Genomic DNA, 13479 nt, shown 5'->3' with positions numbered 1-13479 from the left:
TATTTCCATATAAAAGTTTATAAAATAAATATATATACATATCTATTGAGTTTCATTTTGTAAAAACAAAACTGTCCTATGTGATTTTGAGGATTTATTGAACTATAGGACACTTATTCGATTAGATATGTTGTAAGTTCGACTGTTCACTTATTCATACTGTGGAAGTATATCTAACCGAGCACTGTTTCTTTTCATGGTTAGAATAAATTAAATTTATTTTTCTTCAGTCTGGCATTACACCTCTGCTGGGACATAGCCTGCTTCCAAGCTTAGAGTTCGTTGAGTACTTAGATATTGATTGAGAATTTTCTTTGCCAATCAACCGTTAAAGATTAAAAGTAGAATGGATCAACATTACAACGGCCTACGAAAGTAAATGGAATATGCTTAAACGCCCTGTTACCCAAGCCTTAGCAAAAAGCTTAAAAATCCTCATTAAGAATATTATCCAGGCACCCGGAGTAAATGACACTACACAGACTTTGTTAATTGTATTGAAGTTATTTTGATGTTTTTAGCTTGGAATTTCAAAATTTAATAAGAATATAGTGGAAGATATTTCCTGTTAAATCAAATCATAAAAATAATTCCTCCGTGAAAGTGGTTTTCTGACAAGCAGAACAACAATAATACAATTTTCACAATTACTGTAGTAATTAAAACACGTAAGTAGCTTTCAAACAAGAAAGCTTTACCATTTTATACTCCTTTAAGATTGATATCATATTCATATAATATATGGTTTCAACGTGAGATATGGTTAATTATATGATTATTGGCAACGGTAAGTGTTATGAGGAAGAATAAAAAGTTAAATTTCATGTGCCCACTTACCCCGTAGAGTTGAGTAACTGCAATTTACAGTAGATTTTTATGACTTTATTCTAAGGGTTTCAATATCTCGAAAGGATAGCTTCCCATTCGTGCGGACATCAGCGAGTACAGGGTGCAACTTTTGCAATTTTTTGGGCTATTTCATGAAAGCAACATCAATCAAGTGGCTGCATTTATTGGTCGTAACAAAATGAGCTCCATACAGCATGTATTTTACATTACCTTTTGGAGCTTTTTGGGGGGTTTTGCGATGATAGCGACTCAAGAGTCTGCCTTGAGCTCTACCTCTGTTTTTACAGAAGCTCATAAACTTAAGTCAGGAGGAGTCAAATTAGGATCTCCAAATTCAAATCATGTGTCACTTTTTTATGTCAGATGTCCATGGAATTTCCGTTGCAGAGACATAATGAACAAACTTCCAAAGATATCGAATTTATCGACTGTTTCGTACTGAATGAAAAAAAAATGACTCAATGATTCTTTTGGTCTGGTCCAAACTGTTAGTACTTACTTGGTCATGGAATGGCGTTTCTTGAATCTTGAATAGATTTTCTGTTCCTCAAATGTGGCATTTTTGATTATTTATGAAGCTAGATTGTGCCTGTTGACCACGATATTTTCTAGGATTTAACAGTTGAGTTAACACAACTGCAAGACTATTTTCAATTCAAAGAGTCACTATTTTGGCATGTTGCTTTTAATATCATATTAATTGTGGAAAACATGACAATATTAACCCAGCAGCAAGTGATATTGATTTGTAAAAATCAAGCATAATTTTTCAAATCGGCGTATCTAACATTTGGATGGATTCGAGAAATATGCGATGCAATATATTGTAAAGCATTTTAAATCTTTTTTAAAATGTTTTGTATTTTTTCTATTGTTGTGTTTTCTACAAGTTGAAAAAAAGAACACTGTTTCTAACCACTATTAAACAATTACGATTCGTTTTGAATTAGATTGAAAAACTGGTGAAATTATCGATTAAACCCTTTTGCTTTGTGCTGCTCACATACACCATGATGATTCGTCGATACCATACCTTGATTGATACATACACCTTGCTTGATGCGTCGGTTTGACAGTTCATTTTTCACATGCGTCACGTCATATACACCAGTATTGTTTTGAAGTTGCACATACACCGATTTGCAAATTCCCTTAAAACCTAATAGAGTTCGTTAATTCGACAGTTTCTACGTTCAACTACAGCGAATATTGGTTTGCGAATGTTTCCAATTTCAACTCGACTAACAGGAGCACCGGACGGAGCTGTGAGTAACAAAAGTAGATGGAGAACAGTTCTTGTGAGAAATTTGGTAAGACACATTGTCTAGAACCGAATACTGATGATGTTCCACATCAGTTTGCCGACGCGTCAGCTAGCTACAATTCTCGCATAATCTGAGATAACGCCCTAAAAGCCATTGGTAACCACCTGTGTAGCTCGTTGTTTCTGAGTAAATGAATGAATAAGCATCCAAACCAACACCACTGGCAGGTAGAGAATGATCCTTTCTTCACCATAGAGTTGTTAAATAACGAGTAAATCAATTCAAATACTCAGAAATAACGAGCTACTCACATGGTTACCAATGGCTTTTAGGGCGAGATCAGAAGTTATGCGAGAATTGTAGAAATCCGAATTCCTCGATTTCCAACATGTTTAGTGATTCGGAAACGGTATGACGTATCTGCTGATTCAAATTTTATGTTTTGATTCGGCATGTAGGTCGCTTCACTATGAGCATATGTACGGCGTATGTGCTAGCATGAAAATGTTGACAATTGAGTCGCTTTACAAACACAGGGTGTATGTAGCCAAACTAAAAACACTGAGTAAAGTGCACATAGGGCAGAATTGAAATTTATTTCAAAAAATCGAAATATGGTTTTAGGAATACTTTTGTTGGCTCAATATGTAGATTATGCGTTTGTCAAGCCCATGCAATGCAAATCTCGGTTTGTTTATTTTTGCAGATACGTCGGATTGAAGAATTATGGAGTTCTGTTTGATCTTTCGACCTTGACACTTGCTTTTGCCGGGGCGAGCGACGAGGGCAGGATCAAACATGTCGCGCGTTGGTCTAGTAAGTGAAAAAGTGGCGTGATCGGTGAGTTCGGTTGGAGTAACTGAAAAAGTGCCGCGATCGGTTAGTTCTGTTTGATCCTTCGACCTTGACGCTTGCTCCTGGGCAGTGCGTCAAGAAAGCCCGAACAGTTTTTTTTTTTTTTTTTTTTTTTTTTAATTCTTTTTGGGTCGCGCGCTTATTTTTTTTCCTGAGTGCTTTTTTATAGCCGAGCAAACGAGTGAAGCCGAAAGTGGATTGTGGCTGCTCAGTCAAGGATAACGGATCAATTGGTGAGCTCGTTTCATGCTACTATTTCTAATCTATAAAATATGTATGACTGCACATTCAATCGTTACAATGGTGGGATGTAAATATGATTTTTCAACAAACTATGGATGGTTCGTCACTGTGAGTGTCGACACAAACTCTGATTCAGGATTTTTTTATGTTTAACTTTTTTTTCAGAACACCTCTTATATACCTTTATTTTTGTAATTAAAAAAAAACTTTGAATGGTTCGACACTACAAGTGTAGACTTGCGAAAGGTTCACTTTATTCAACAAACTTTGGATGGTTCGCCACTGTAAGTGTCGGCATAAGAATAAGAGTGTTCTATGATGTCCCAACCAATTTTTTGTTTCTTTTCAAATGAGTAAAATATAATAACACATGCTTTCGTCCTGACAGCTGTAGGAATGTTACATTTAGGTATTTGTTCAACAAACTTTGAATGGTTCGTCACCTCAAGTGTCGGCATAATTTTCCTCTACATAGAAATTGTTCATATCAAATGAAAATATTATATTTACGTATAAGCATGTATATATCTCACAAATCATTGTTTATCATGGTCTAATCGCTTATCAAAGTGAATCCTATGACCCAACGATCCTCCCCATTAACAAACATCCCTCCCAGTAACCTTTGTGGAGATGCAGAGGCAAACACGGTCTCCAAAAAGCAAAGGTTACACACTAACATTCCTTCCCCCAATCCCACCTGACTGCAAGGACGTGGCCGGCGCCGTTATTGACCCTGTATAAATAGAGGCACTGAATTATGTACACTGAAGAAGATTATGGCCAATCCCAGCCGAACTTCTAGTTGATTCTTTGTGCATTTTCACTGACTTCGGTCAATTACGGAATAGCAACCATTGATATGTGTAGTCAGTCTAAGCTAAGCTAAGCTAAGCTACGTCGGATTGAAGAATTATGCTTGAAATGGTTCAAAAGAGCTCTATTTCGTATCAATCGTTTCGCAGCGTCCATTTATTACGTAACGCTAAAATCAGAAATTTTTGACCACCTCACCCCATCCCCCTCCGTAACGTTTTTTGTATGGAAAAATTAAACGCTATTCCCCCCTCTCCCTAGAGTGTTACGTAGTTTGTGGAATTTTCAGGATGGTTGATTAGATCTCATCGGTCGAGTATATATTTCTTACACACAATATATACTGCTTCGCGACTAAAAATGGGTGAACCAACGTGCGAAGTTTGATTTTTGACCAACTTCGCCGCGTCGCAAGTCGATTCTCAATAGTGCGCATAATACACACGGCGGAGGGCATAGATGCGCACTATAGCGAAGTGACTCGCGACGCGGCGAAGTTGGTCAAAAATCGAACTTCGCACGTTGGTTTACCCATTTTTAGTCGCGAAACAGTATAAAAAAAAATAAAACAATCATGATAGGCGAATCAAATTCTCAGTTAATGAGTAACCGAAGAACTCTTATTTGAGAACTTGGCTTTGACTCAATAGGGGTGTAATTCCAGAAAGAAGGAAAATAAAATTAATCTTTTCTAAATATGAACAGAAACAGTTATACACTAGAATCAAATACACACTTAAATCCGAATGCCGATCTCAGCTGTGCAAATCTCGGTAAAAGGTCGTTTGTTGACATCTTAGTAAAAGTGACGTTTGGTAACGGCACCCAAAGGTGCTGTTTTAAGTAAACTTGATGTAAGGCTGACATATCAGTTAAAATTAATTTGCTTACCGCTCAGCTGTGCGGATCTTGGTAAAAGAATGAAAATTAGTTGAACTCAACTGAGTGTGTCCTCCACTGTACGAGTAAGTGTCGTATCCCCAAGATCACATAGGACAGTTATGTCTATTACAATATGTAATCTTATATATCTATGTTATATCAACTTTCATTTGAAATTTGGGCTACCATCGAGCTTGAGAAAAAAAAAACTGTCTTTTACCATGATTATATTTGAAAATATTGTACTTCAAGGAACAAAAATTTAAAATAAAAAAAAATGTTCGGAATCCCTCGGTGGATTTTTTTGGGGAACCCGTCAAATGAAAGCTAAAAACCTATATTTTCGAATGCTGAAAGATTTAGCGATGCCTATTTTTTTGTGATAATATTGTTCTACCAGACACGCCGTGTGGCGCGTTGATGACGGTTATACTCATAGCGATCATCAATCGATTCGCTATAGTATAATATCAGGCGGGCGGAAGGCAGCGCGATGTAACTCAACCCAAGCCCGAGGATGGAGAACAGCGCCTTTCGACGGCGAAGTATTCACTGAAGCCCTGAGGCGCGAATGGAACACTCTGGACCTAAACGGTGAAGAGCTAGTTGCTAAGATATCACGAGCGTGTGATGCTTCTATGCCGAGAAAAGCCCCTCCTAGAGAGAACAGGCCGCCGGTGTATTGGTGGTGCGAATCAATTGCAAATCTTCGAGCACGCACAGAAACACAAAGTGAAGAACGCGGTGCAGCATTCAGAGAGGCAAAGTTGGCTCTCAAAAAGGAAATCAAGAGTCGAAACCGGGCATGCTTTGATAGTCTATGCGAGAGTAGACTCAGCTCAGTATGGGAGAAAAATAAATTTGTATGATTCCACGGGATTATTCCTTAGGATGAGAGAAAAATTTCCTGAAAATTTCAGCTCATTTGGTCGTTCCATGAGCTGGCGCATTTGAATTGAAGTTAATATGGGATTTTCAGCTTAAACATATGGAAAAAAGCACATTATATAGGAAAATTGTCGATCGCGTGCAATTGAACCCAGAATGTCAAAAACAATACTTCATATCATAGCGAACAATATTGTAGAAGATTGATATATTGATAGATATTGATTAAAATTAATTGATTTCACGGGAGTGCTGATCTAAGTCTAACTTTCGACACCTGAAAGGGTAAGGAAAATGAGCTTAAATCCAGATACAACCTTCTGCAATTATGTTCATTAGGCTATTAACTAGTGTATTTATCATTCTGGGCTCAATTGAACTCGATCAACTATTGTACGGTAAAAAAGAGTGACATATTGTCAGTTTTCAATATATGTGAAACGATTATCTCATACAAACTTCAAATTGAATGCGCTCCACCCGCTGAGCAATAGAGTTGAAATTTTGAGAGAGCCTTTTTCTTACCCTGAGGCTCATATCTAGGGGGTGCCCCGTTGAGTTTTACAACTTTTTTGTTTGGGGGCCAGTCTAATGCGAAAGTGCCAATTCTAGTCCATGGGGTGACGCCTACAGAGTGGTTATGGCTAAGACCTAAGGTACCATAGCGCCCCAAGAGAAGTCGCCCGAGTAGCTGCGATCGATAATCAATGTACTCTTCCCGCACCATCCCATAAGCCCATGGCTCCCAGCGCCGTATGCGGCAGATGAAGGAGAAGAAGTGGCGAGAGTGACGAACGAAGAGCTGGCAGAAGTCGTGAAATCATTCGCGTCAAACAAGGCACCGGGACCCGATGGTATCCCAAATGTTGCCTTAAAAGCGGCAGTGAACACGGATCCGGACATGTTCAGAACCACGATGCAACGCTGCATTGATCAAGGAATCTTCCCGGATGTATGGAAGCGACAGAAATTGGTGCTACTACCAAAGGCGGGGAAACCACCAGGTGACCCGTCGGCGTATAGACCTATCTGTCTACTAGATACGACGGGCAAGTTATTGGAGAGGTTGATTCTCAACAGACTAGTACCGTATACGGAGAGTGCGGACGGCCTGTCCAACAACCAGTTTGGATTCAGAAAAGGTAAATCTACTCTGGACGCCATCCAGTCGGTCGTTCAAACAGCTGAGGTGGCAATCGAGCATAAAAGGAGCGGCATCCGTTACTGCGCGGTTGTCACTCTGGATGTGAAGAATGCGTTCAACAGCGCAAGCTGGGAAGCAATAGCACACGCGCTTCACCGCCTCAAGGTACCGGTGCAGTTGTGTAAGCTTCTAGAAAGCTATTTTGATGGTAGGATTCTACTGTATGACACAGAGGAGGGGCAGAAAAGCGTTCGAATTACCGCGGGAGTACCTCAAGGTTCAATCCTGGGCCCGCTGTTATGGAATGCGATGTACGATGACGTACTGAGGCTGCCCCTTCCGACGGGTGTTAAGATTGTTGGCTTCGCCGACGATATCACCCTAGTGGTCTATGGTGAATCGATGGAGGAAGTAGAGTTGACAGCAGCGCACTCTATTTCCCTGGTTGAGGAATGGATGAAGTCTAGGAAACTAGGACTGGCCCGTCACAAGACTGAGGTGGTGGTGGTCAACAACCGCAGGTCCGAGCAACGGGCGCTTATCTCGGTAGGTGATTGCACCATAGAGTCCAAGCGATCCCTTAGGCATCTTGGGGTAATGATCGATGACAAGCTGAGCTTCGCTAGCCACGTTGAATATGCCTGTAAAAGGGCATCTACGGCTATAGCGGCGCTTTCGAGGATGATGTCTAACAGCTCTGCTGTAATTGCCAGTAAACGCAAGCTGCTGGCAAGCGTGGCGCTATCCATACTAAGGTATGGAGGACCAATCTGGTCAAAAGCGCTTAGAACGAACAGAAACCTAAAGCGGTTGGAAAGCACGTACAGGATAATGTGCTTAAGAGTAGCAAGTGCATACCGGACGGTATCTAAAGAGGCCGTGTGCATCATAGCCGGGATGACGCCCATCGGGCTCATCATAGAGGAAGATGTTCAATGCTTCAACCAAAGGGGTAAAGAGGAAACGCTTAGAAGCTGGCAGCAGGAATGGGATAACTCCACTATGGGTAGATGGACCCATCGGCTAATATCAAATGTGTCAGATTGGTATGGTAGAAACCATGGGGAAGTGAACTTCTACCTGACGCAGTTTCTGTCAGGACATGATTGCTATAGACCGTACCTGCACTCAGAATCTCCTGCGTGCCCCAATTGTGCTGGTGTGGAGGAAACAGCGGAGCATGGTCGTGTTCGATTGCCCCCGTTTCATTGTTGTGAGAGGTCGCATGCTCACTGCATGCGGAGGGGACACGTCCCCCGACAATATTATAGAGAGAATGTGTGCGCAGCACTCGGCAGGAATGCAGTAACTACGGCTGTCACTCACATTATGTTAGAATTGCAGCGCCTATAGCGCGCCGACCAAAAATTGGCTGAAGAGGATTAGCACTGCTGAGGCTGGTCTTTTGTAACATTGTTTAAGTCGGCTAGGAGAAGTAGTTTGCCTACGCTACTTCTGCTACACGTGTTGTGCTATTTGCACAGGCCCCTCCCCGAAGAAATACCGTAAAGTGGTTCCGGGGAGATAAGGGTCAGAGGCCAAGGGTAATGTCGATGTACTGTTTACCACTTGAGCAATTCTAAAAGAATTGCTCAAGCACAGTGCATATGCTGGTTTTAGCGGGTCGTCGTCATCCCCGCATTCGCTGAGTTACCTTCTCAGGGGATCTGTCTGCAGATTTCCACTTTGTAAACAACGAAAAGGGACGAAGATACTTTATGCCCAGGAAAGTCAAGGAAATTTCCATTACGAAAAAATCCTGGACCGACCGAGAATCGAACACAGACACCTTCAGCATGGCTTTGCTTTGTAGTCGCGAACTCCAACCACTCGGCTAAGGAATGTTAGTCAGAAAACCATTATTACTGGAGACCGAATAGACCTCTGCATCTTCACAGTTGTCATGGAAAGGATAATGGGTCAATGGGATAGATAAGGTAAGAATCTGGGAGTCAAATTCAAGGACGACCTTTCACATGGATTTCGAAGCTTTTCATCAGTACAGTCGATCATGGGAAATTGATTTCAATTTGTATTTTATATTCTCTAGGATCTACTATAATATGCTTTTGCATGTGGCTTTTCTTTTTCATTTTTTTTATTATATTTGTTGCCTTAGCTTATTTCCACAACTTTTAGAGGGAAAGTACGATTATTTCCAGATTAGGAGTAAAAACTGATGATTATCGCACCCGAACAACGCAGGTTCGAGTTGGAAACCGAAAATATTATTATAAAAAATATAATTATGCTGGTTTTTATGGTATAAAATCAATAATAATAATAATAATAAATACACAGTTTCGCTTGTGATTGACACCTTTTGACGGTTCAGTTCGTATTTCTTGTTCGCGTGTTTGAACGATCAAACGTGATAGAAAATAAATATTTGTAATTATTAGACGAAGGGTCGATTAACTCGAACCCCTCCTATTAGAATAACTTAGTACTCGCTCACTGTTCAATCACTCATATTAGTGTTCACGATTGCTTTTTACAAAAACAAGAAACAAAACCCTAAATAATAAACGGAACAAAATAAACAAGGGGGACTAGAATTGGCAAACTAACTAAATTGTTCTGATTGGTCGTCTTTCTCTCTCTCTCTCTCTCTCTCGGTCTTCATCACACTCTACGCCGCAGCACTGCCCATAACTGCATATTTGTAACATTCGACAAAAGTAGGAATTGAGTAAATGGGATACCAAGTTTGCATTTTACTGCAGTATGGGAGGAAACTAAAATTTCAAAAAATCATTAAAAATTCAAAAGAGCTTATTTGAGGCTGAAATTTTGTACAACTCATACCACATATTGGGTGAATAGTCAAAAAATAATTCTGATAGAAATTTCGTTGCCACTACATTATGAGGCTCATGTATAATCTCAATGTGACTATTATGCGGTTACAATTGCCAATGTGACAAAACAACTTGGTATTTTTTTCGAATTTTCTAGAGCAAACTCACAGATTTTAGTAAGTTGATCGAACGTATTTATCATTTGATGACTCTCCCCGGTATTAACTCCAATTTGTCAAAAATGTCGAATGTGACTGTTATGCAGTTATGGGCAGAGCAGTCTATCTTATCTTTTTTCGCCGTTTTGCTTTCTATACTTACTAAATTAGATAGCTGCTTTGCGTAATGCTTTCCTTTTTGATTGGATTACTCACTATCGCAACGTAACACCACACGGGGATTTTTTTTTTGCTTATTAATCTCTACAGTTAAATGCTTTTGCTTTTGTTCATTGTTTGCTTGTTTTATGTTTTTATCTCTCTTAAAATACGACTAACCTTTTGTGTTTTTCAATCGTCGGTAGATTATTTTCCAGGGGTTTAAGGTTTGGTTTACTGTATTTGATTTTGATATACATTGTTGCATTAATTTACTGGTTAAATTCTGATCGCTATTGGTTAGATTTTTTTCTTTAAATGGTAATATTAAATATTCATTTCTGTTTGTGAAATCGTACGCAGGGTCGCGCCTGTTTGGGGTTTGGGGTAAGCACTAATTTTCGACTTGTAAGAGTTCTGTGCCGATTTTCCGGCTATCATACAACGAAGTAGGCCAAAATCGTATGAATAAGTCGGAAATTAGTGCTATACTTCAAGATGTCCAGGTAGATTCAAGGAGAGCTCCTCAAATTTTGCTATCGGTTTTTGGGTTAAGAGCATAGAAAATAGGATACATGCCGCATTCGTCTGCCTAATGAGTATCCTGCATTGCACTGATTTGGATGGGTTTCGGAAATACATTAGGCCAGCACTATGTAGTAGGTAATGGTGTAGTAATACAATAGATAAATTCAGTTGAGTAGGATTCAATCATACGAATTAGAACTTTGTCTGATTGTTCCATGAGGTTCGTAATAGTTTCAGTAGATGTCGTTGGAGGCGCATGCGAATATGCTAAAAACCAACTTATCGCAAATCCTATGGAACTTAAAATAGCAGAGATGGTTGTATCAGTAGGATCAAATTGTTATGAAACGAAAAGGTATAAGTTTAGAGTACAAAACGTAAAATAAGCACTGTCAATATGTGTCAATGGATACCGAAAAAAGTATCAGAATCAGGCATAAAGTAAATATGAAATTCTTCGACAATGTGCAGAAAAGATAAAATTCATCTCAATAACATCTTATCCAAAGATTGTTTTAGGCTTTTCTTAAAAATTCCACAAGGTATTATTCCTTCAAGGTTTGGGGTTCAGTTTTTGAACATTTGGTCGCTATTTTAACGTAGTTCTCTAGAAAGTGATCAAAGTCCTTCAAATTTTGAAGAACACAAATCTATACAATCGAACACCCACTAAAATTGAAAACAGATGTTTCGTTCTTCAGATTTGTGCTCTTCAAAATTTAAAGTTTGGCTTCGATTCATCTTCATCTTAAGCCGAATGCCATCTAGTCATTTTTCCTTTTCCTCCTTGCAGCGACTCTTGATTGATACTCTGCATACTTTAGAGATTCGACATTAATTTGTTTAGGAATACATTCAGAGACTCGTCCAGATGTTCTTCCAGGAATTCATCCTAAAAATTTTCAAGTGATTTCTCAAGGAAGGCTTAGATGAATACCTCCAAAATTGACTTCAAATCTTTTTCAGCAGTCCAATGTAGATACTTTGAGAAGTTTTCAGAGGTATTCTTTCAAAGATTCATTCACAAATTTCTTAAGAAAATCCTCTAGGAATCCATTTTGTGATTCTTTTAATGATTTCTCTAGGATTTGAAGCATCTTCAAGAATTCAAGCAGTAAAATATCTGATTTCTTAGGATTTCTTCCAATATTTTTTAACGGAAATCTGGAAGACAAATATGCAAATAGAAATGCTGGGAGAAATTACTGCACTAACAGCTCTAGTGTTTGCTGATGTGAAGTCTTAAATGAAATGTTGAAGTATAAGTAAAACTTTATTACTTGAGAAAAGCTTGAAAAAAACTGCAGGAGTAATGAAGTGTGTGGATGAAATCGTAGAGAAAATTATGGACGAACTTCATGCTGAATCGCTGATAGAGTATATCAAGGAGTTCCTAGTAAAGTTATTAATAGATTTTCTTGGATATTAACTGGCGAAATGGCAAGTGAATTCTTTAAGCAATGCATATATCAATTGCTGGAAGAATACTTGAAAAATCTGCGTAGGAAATCCTGGAGGGATTCCTGTAGTTTCCTGAAAAAATCCTTCAACGAATTTTTTCATAAACTTGTGGACTTTTTGGGAGAACTCTAGTAGGATTATTTGGAAGATCCGCAAGAGTTACGACTGAAGAAAGCGGTGGAAAAAATAAGGAAAAAACTGGAGGAAATCGTAATTACGTAATTGCTGGATTTTCTGGAGCAAGTTCTGGATGAATCTCTCCCTTGCATCCATTGAAAAATTGCTGGAGGAAATTCTGGACGAATTCCTAAAGATTTTATGAGGAATGTCTAGAGAAGTTCCTGTAAGGATGCCTGGAAGAGTCCCTAAATGTATTCCAGAAGAGATCTTTGGAGAAATAACTATAAGAATTTATAAAGCTTGCCCTCGAAAAATTTAAAAATAGAGCCCCGAAGAACTTGTGAAATAATCGCGTAGCAGTTTCTGAAGATTTCTCTGAAGTCTTTTAACAAAGAGCTCTAATGTTTCCATTTCCATTAAAAGAAAGGCTATCTAGAGGGGCTGCGATGGGTAGAACTTATGCCAAATAACCCCAAATGCATAAAATATCGATCAAATTTTTTAAATAAGATCTTCTGCCAGCCCTGCTCAAAGGCTTCTCAGGTATTCCCCAAAAAAATCTCTCATCTAGGAATACTTCCAGGTATTTAAAGGGTTCTTCGAAAGTACTCGTCTGAAATTTGAAGTGAAATGATGTGGTATGAAGCCACAGTCGGTACAGAACTTGTTATCTTGTACGGATCCTTTATGTAGCTAGCAGAAGCAGGAAAATAGTCTTTAATGATAAAGAATTTGCTTTCAACAAAATAATCATGTTGAACAATTCAGCATCTCTCAATGCATATTTGTGTTTATTCTACGAGTGGCATGAGGTGAGAATTGTCGGTCTCGGATCGTACTCGTCCTAAAAATCAAATGGAGAGCTGTCTTGATATAAACTCCTCTGCGATGGAAAGATGAGGCGATATTCTGAGGAGTAAAAACTTAACTCAAAATTTTCAACACAGATCCTCAAGCGATTCGAGAAAAAGTGCAAAAAAATGCGAGTATTTTTTTCTGGTACTCTCTCTCTCTTGTTGCGATGCTCACCTTTACTCACGCTTCAAAAGAACTCTTGAGTGTTCCGTCCGAACAAGACAGTCATCGGAGAGTTTTAGCATTTTTCCGCTCCCTCGTAAAGAAGCAAAGGCAGCACGCTGCTCTAGTGTACGCCACCGAACTCTGATGATGTTGAGGAGTATTATCAAGCCTGAGGAGAGTCACTTCAACCGAGTCGAGGCCGACAATTCTCACCTCACGCCCCTCGTAGAATAAACCCAATTGAGATTCCCATCTAGCAATTTTGTAACCTTCTGGAATTTTTCCCAAAA

This window comes from Aedes aegypti, chromosome 1 (assembly GCF_002204515.2).
Source record: "Aedes aegypti strain LVP_AGWG chromosome 1, AaegL5.0 Primary Assembly, whole genome shotgun sequence".
NCBI lineage: Eukaryota > Metazoa > Arthropoda > Insecta > Diptera > Culicidae > Aedes > Aedes aegypti.
This window is presented reverse-complemented; position numbering follows the sequence as displayed.